This window comes from Lipotes vexillifer, unplaced genomic scaffold (genome assembly GCF_000442215.2).
Source record: "Lipotes vexillifer unplaced genomic scaffold, Lipotes_vexillifer_v1.1 scaffold393, whole genome shotgun sequence".
NCBI lineage: Eukaryota > Metazoa > Chordata > Mammalia > Artiodactyla > Lipotidae > Lipotes > Lipotes vexillifer.
This window is the reverse complement of record NW_006774564.1, coordinates 5,151,911-5,159,678: the sequence shown is the minus strand read 5'-3', so window position 1 is coordinate 5,159,678 and position 7,768 is coordinate 5,151,911.

The following is a 7,768-nucleotide window of genomic DNA, read 5'->3' as shown; positions in this document are numbered from 1 at the left end:
AGTTTATAAAGCTAAGTTTGTGAAAAAAATGCACATAATGGTAATAGTAATAATAATGGCTGAAATCTTTGAGTGCTTACTGTGTTCTGGACGCTGGTGTGAGTGATTTACATATAAAGCAGTTATGAACTTATAAATCCAGTACTAATATTACTCCAGTTTTACAGATGAGGAAACTGAGGCACAAAGAGATAAAGTAACTTGCTCAAGGTCACACAGTAGTAAATCTTAGAGTTAAGTCAACTGAGGCAATCCAGTTGTGAGCCTGTTTGCTTATTGTCTACAGAGAATCTCATTTCTTCTTTGTTTAGGGATAGGGTATTTGTGGACAGAGGAAATATTCCAACTCATAGTCCTAGCTCAGTCTTGAAGGAGGGATTGGAGACTGGGATATTTTGAAAATGGAAACACAGTTTGGTGTTCAAAAAAACTTTCATTATCCAGTGGACTACTGGAATCGGTAATTGACCTTCTCTGTTATCATACAAAAAGGTCTGGAGCAGTTGCAAACAATGATCAGATTGCTTTGTTAGTATTTCTCTCTCAATCCAAAATGTATAGTCTTAGTTTCTTAGTGAGTTCCTAAGGACACAGTCAATTGGAAATTAATCCTTTTCTCTCTCCCTCTTTCCTTCCTTCCTTCTTCCTTCCTTCCTTCTCTCTTTCTTCCTTCCTTCCACTAGACAAGATTCTGGAAATTTGAAAATAAATTTGATAAATATTATACAATTTTATGATTTTTAAAAAGAAGAGGAAAAGAGAATCAATTTGTCCTAAAAAATATTAGATCTGCTAATATTTTACATATATTGGAGGGAACAAATATTCTTTGTATTCTGATCCTATAGAAAAATTAAAAAAAAAACTTTATCACTTAAATTTTATTTGAAAAACCTAATTTGGGTTGCTTTCTGGAAGAAGAAAAAAACTGAGGAATCTTTTGGAGCGTGAAAAATAGGTACTCTCAAAGGTCAAATGGTAAAATTGAGAACCCATAAAGAATCTCACTATTGGGCATTAATAATAAGTATTTATCATTTGAATGTAGGCTAGATTTAAGAAAAGAGGTATCATACACACTGGATGTAATAAAGTGGTTGGTGGCCTAATATGTGGCAAGTGTTTTGTCACCTACAGCACTGCATTCTTTAAGGATGTCTAACACAAAAAAAACTCTCAACTGAATTTATTGACTAAAACCAGTTCCACAGAACCATTATTAGTATCCAATTAGTATCTTACACAAGTTGCCCTGCAAGACTTATGAGGCCATCCATCACCTGTCCATTTAACTATTTAGCATTTGTTCGAGTAATTTGTCATCATGTCAGATTGCTAGCATTTCTGAATGGGAGTTTTTGGTTGAAAGAAATCTAACTCAGATACTGCAGATATTTCTCCTTTAATAAGACTTACAGAAGATTTATGTTTCTATTATATTTAACCTTAAACATCTTGTCTATAGGATGAGGTTCTTTGTACTGCAAATATTTCAAATTTAAATCAATTGTTTTATGTGAATTTAAAAATATCATGCAAAATGGAATTATTTTGTATTTTGACAACTATTCAAAGTGCTAACATTGCAAAATACCTCACCTCACAGGTTCAGTGATTACATTTTTATTACTTTTCCAATTCCGTCATTTGCTTTTATATTCATTTCTCATATCTTTGTTAATTTCACACTACTGAATGAATTATTTACCACTGAATGAAAGAGAAAATATTTGAATTGCTTGTAACATTATGCATCTCAGGTAGATTTGGAATTCTAGAAATATTTAATGGTGGAAGGATTACTGTAACATTTCAATTAAATTACATATAAGTTACAATGAAATCTGTACCCACTTCAAGCACCGAGTATTAATTATAAAGCAGCTTGGCTGTTGATTACAGGTCATAGTCAACTGCTTAATTTTTCTTTCATAAAATGCCAAAAAATACTGTAATATAATTTGAAACATGCTGGTCACTTAATGTTGAGTAAAATGGCCAGAATCATAAAGTAGATAACTGTAGCAAAAATATATAATTTATGAAATGGGTCCATGCAGTAGAACAATTGTAGAAAAATATAAGTTCTACATATTGTTTCAAAGACCCAGCCATTTTACTACCTTAGGCATGCCAAGCAAATGAAAATCATTCAGGTGTCTAACCTTTAGATTAGATTCAAAAATAGGATGAAGCTTTTACTGGTGAAAACATATGTAGATGGCCTCTTTTCCAACTACCCTCTAAGTTCACCTGATTAAGATTTCTAATACAAAAGAGGCAGGCCTGATGCTGGGGACTCAAATGCCATCTCCTTATCTGAATGCTGTTAAGCAGTTCCCATGATATTTCTACAGACTTTCAATGTATGCTTGTCACTAAACTCAATCCCAGAGATGAAACAGAAAATGTAAACTCCTAAAGGATGAGAATTGAGTAAAAAGCTTTCCTGAAGTCCTCAGAATACTGTGCTTCTATCACCAAGACTTCAGTCACCAACCTCATTCCTCTCACCTTATGCAGCCAAGAGTTTGACATGGATGAATATTAGGTTGAAGTAAGGAATGCACAATAAAAATGTATATGTGTAGGTGTGCACACATACATGCATATAAGCGTTCACAGCTAACATCCATGTTTAAGACGACATTGCAAATTCCATCATCCCCATCCATTCCTATAAATGTGTGTTGTTACCTATAAAATATATTTAACTAGTAAAGCAGACTTTAAAGGACAGAGAGAAGAAGAAGAATGTTTTTAAGGATTATTGATCCAATATTATATTATATAATATATTATATTATAACATTATATTATATTATCATATTCATACACATACATAACATACACATAACACACATATACATTTATTACCTTTCCACATTGTTTTGAAATTCTATTTTCAAAGTAAGACTACAAAGGAAATAATTTTACAGAAATATTTTTCCATTGGTATCTAAAATAATAATAAATCAAGATATTTTCTTAAGGATTTATCAATTAAAAATAAGATATCTGAAAAACTTATTTAGTTCAAGGATTTATTAAAGAAGGCTATCAGAGGTCATAACTTATCGGAGGCTAGAAAGTAACTTTTCAGAGGTGGGCAGAGTAAAATATAGCTCTTAGGTAAGAAACAAGGCTCAAGAAACTCTTGAAAAACTCTCCCTATGAGTAAAAATCGTGGGTAGAAGAGACATAGAGAAGAGTGAGAAATAACTGAGCTAGTAATGAACTGAAGCAAAGTAAATTGAAATGTCTTGGACACAACTAAGAAAACTCCAGGATGGGGAGGACATACTCTGCTGATGACTAAAAGAAGTAACGGCTGATTTTGCTGATTTTGGTTATGCTATTGCTTTTGTCCCAGAAAAATTAATTTCCGGTGTGTAATTACAGGATGGTTTTGTTCTTTCATGAGTTAGTTCCCCAAGTAAGAATAAGCATTGAGATTGAATAAAGGGAGATGATTCATGTTCAAATGTTTGATTTCTTAATCTACTTTAGAAAAGGGATTGGAAAATGTATCATTTCCTTACAAATATCTTACCAAATTCACAGACATAGCAGTTATACAGTTACCTCTGGTGGGGAAGGCTCCTTTTGTTCATTAAATAAAATAATAATAAATGCTATTAACTACACTCCCTGGCCACTCTTATTTATATATCAAAACTCATCCAATCCTTTCACTCATCCAATCCTTTCATCTCTAAGAGCAAAAGGGTTTGTAAATTAGGACACCAAATTATCACAGTGGTGGGGTACGATTTGAGCCCATAGAGTGCTCTTAACTCCTTTTAACCATCAACACTATTTATAGAAACAAAGAGAAACTACCATTTATTGAGTTCTTTCCTTTTTACATGGTAGTAACTTTATATATATGGTCTCATTTAATACTTCTCAAAATCCTGTAAGGTGGTTATTATTATCCCAGTTTAATTAAAATATAGTAACTTATCAGAGGTTATAGCACTAGTGATTGACAAAGAAAATATTCAAACTCAGGTATGTGTGGCCTTAAAGTGAATATTTGATTGCCCTTTCAACCAGTGAACAGACTGCTATTGCCTGTACAAAGCCTCTGTTTCAGTTTTAATTTCAACCTCAGTCTTTCTAGTATCTTAAAGCTGTATGTAGGAGCATAAATTAAGATGATGGATACCCAAATTTTCCTTATGGTGATAGGAATTCTTGAGCTATATAGGCATGCATCTTTCTCAAGTGAAAATATGGTTTATACTATGCATCTTAAAGTATTATTTTGGAAATTTATGCTAAAACTTGGAAAAGAGTTGGTATAGCATGAATGTAGATTTTCTTTCTTCTCATGAAAAACAACTTGTACTGGCTATCTTAAATTTTCTTTAAAAATCTTCAAGGAAGAAGGGAGAAATAAATTTTCTTCATGAACCACATGCAGTGCAAGACTTAATAATGAATTCACAGGCATGAGTATAAAGCTACTGCTCTAGATATGCCAGTGGTATTATTTTAGGAAAAGTTGAATGAGAGAGCTCCTTGAGGGCTTGGGTTCTTGCCTACTGAGCATGATTTGTCCAGGACCAGTAATAGTGTCTGTCACATAGTATGTACTTTGACTGACTATGTGCTGAAAGAGAGTATTTAGCATAAGGGTGGCTAAAACATTTGGAAACAGTGGAGCAACATCATTTTCAAAGTATACCAATCAAAAGAGTTCTGGAAGCTCCATTTGTCCATGGGACACTTTTTTAAGTTTGCTGGATGGGACAGGTTGGGAGCGGTACAGAGATGTGAGAGGGAAAACTTTCAAATCTAGTGCCCTAATCTCTTCAGTAGTGATCATTGTACCCTATTCTCGAAATCTGGTGTTTGGTCATACTACCATACTATGGTGGCCATCACCACTAATTAGGTGGTAGGATATATATAGAATAATTTGTAAAGAAGACCCTCAAAATCCTATTTGGAGCCTAAGCAAGAAAGCAAGTACTGGATATGATCTGAACAGACACAGAGAAAAGTGTGTGTGTGTGTGTGTGTGTGTGTGTGTGTGTGTGTGTATGTGTGTGTGTATGGCATATATAGGTGAGGATGCTTTAAATATCAATGTTTTCCCCTTCCCCTATAAGTAACATTTGACTTAAGCCAGAGCTAATATTGTCAAATGAGCAAACATTCATGGATAAATGCCTCACATCTGGCAAAGTGAAGTTAGCTGACATTTACTTCATACAAAGGAGCAGGGATTAAAAACAGGATTTCTCTGTTTTTCCATATTTTTTTAAGAAAAGTAGGAAAATTCATGATCAACTAGGAGGTTATAAGGGGAAAACATATATTATTTATCTCTTAAACTGATTTTTCTTATTATGTCAATAGAAACATATTGTAAAAAAATGGAAAGCACTGACATGACTCGTAGATAATTTGGAAAATTTAGGAACGTGTAAACAAGAAAGAAAAATAGCTCATAACTCCTTAATTCAGGGAGAGACACTCTTAAAATTTGGACGTTGTTCTCCACAGTGTTTTCTTTTATATGTGTGGGTAGAGAGGTAATAGATATGTTGAAAGAAAGAAAAACAGTCCTGGATAGATACAGATTGATTTATATGTATATATGCATAAACATTATTTTTTACAAAACTCAAATTAAGCTATATAAACTGTGACATGCATTTGATTGCAAATATAGCCTGAGTATTTCCCAATATCATTTCATAGTTTTTTAGACATTTTAAATTATTACATAGTATTGCATTATAATTATTTTTCTTAAAACAATAAGGTACCATTAAAGAATGTAAGAAAATTTACAAGCACACTTTTGAAAGATCATTTTGAATATACCTTGAAGCATGAAATTTTACTTCGAAGTGCACGTTGAATTAGAAAAATGTCTAAGTTATCTAGACAGGATATGTTGGAGAGCTAAACCAGTGTTATGAATGTGAAGATGGGGAAAATTAAAAGATTAAAAAGAATGATGTGGGCAACTGGGTACATGGTTGGTGATGTTTCGTTGTGATTGGGAAGACAGGAAGAGGAGTTATATTCATTTTTGAGGGAGTCGACATGTAATGATCACTTCAGTTGGTGCAAAATTAAAATCAGAAAAATGGACAATATTGGTAAAAATGTGGTAAAATTAAGAATAAATGTAATATATTGGATAAAGAAGTTGAAGATAGAAGGAAGCCAAATGAGGAGAGAGTAAAGGACCTAGAAAATGATGATTCATATGATTTCAAGGACATATAAGAATAAGTTAAAAAATATAAGAATAAGAATATTCTTATTTATAAGAATAAGTTAAAAAATGCTAGGAAGGTTATAGCCAAGGAGTGAATTTTTGATACATATAATAGAATATATATATTATATATCAAAATTATAAAGCATGGTAATACAATGAATCCTAACCATTCCAAATCCAACAGAAGAATTAAAACATCACCAGGATTATTGAATAAGCTGATATTTTCCTCTCTTATCCCATCCTCATAACCTCTAGAGCAAAGTACTTTCAGGATTTTTAAATTTATTATTATCTTGCTTTTTAAAATATATATCCATACCAAATACATGTTTCTTCTTCTACTTCACATCAATTTTAATTCTTCAACCATACAACTTTATGATTTTGATTAGTATAAGGTAATACCTATTAAAATTGGAGAGACTCTCACTGTCTCTGAAGAAAGGGTAGACACAAAATCCCAACAATTATAGTAGTCTTCTCAATTCCAGGAAATCCAAGTAATATGCATTTTCCTTATCAGTTATGTATGTGGCTTCTAGTGATTTTCTGGTGACCTATGAAAGTGAAATTAGACATCATTAAAAATCCTCATTCTAAATGGGAAAGGAAGGGAGATATTTAAGTATACATACAAACAAATAGATAAAATGTTTGATGTATGCATAACAGAAATATACACTGATAATGCAGCTCATATTTTGTGAGTAGTCAAAAAGCTGTAGTTGATATTTATCACTTCCTTTCTTTTTTACCTACATTATCTTCCATCACTCACAGCTAACTTCTCAGCTGGTTAGGATTCTCTGGTGTTGTGACAAATCATTTTTGAAGGATTTGAATCCTTTATGATTTTGGCTTTATTGAATTACTATTTTTCTATTCGCATCTACCACTTATAATAGAAATACCAAAGAGTGCCCAGTAAAGCATTTAGGTTCCATTCATAATTTTTCCTGCCTCCACTGAATACCAGAAACCTTAATTCCACTGGTATTTGGAGTCAGTCACGCTGTTCTGTTAGTTCAAGGGCATGAGGAGCCTGTTGGCAATCTCAACTAAACTCAAGAAGACCAACGTTGTATCCCATTTTGAAAGTTTTTCTCCATTAGGATATAAGAAACATAGGCAAAAAGAGCCCAAGATTGTGGGAAGAGAAAACAAAGGTTTTGCAAGCTAATAGTTGAATAATATAGGAAGAGAGATCACCTGCACTCCAAATAACACTATAATTGTTATTGTTTCAAAGCATATACTATATTGTGTAGGACAGTACCCCAGCTTCACTGGATATTTTTTTCAGCAGCCTCCATAGCTGAAACTATTTTTTTTAAATAAATTTATTCATTTATTTTTGGCTGCATCGCGTCTTCGTTGCTGTGTGTGGGCTTTTCCCTAGTTGTGGCAAGCAGGGTCCACTCCTCATTGCGATGCGCGGGCTTCTCATTGCGGTGGCTTCTCTTGTTGTGGAGCATGGGCTCTAGGTGCACGGGCTCAGTAGTTGTGGCTGCCACGGGC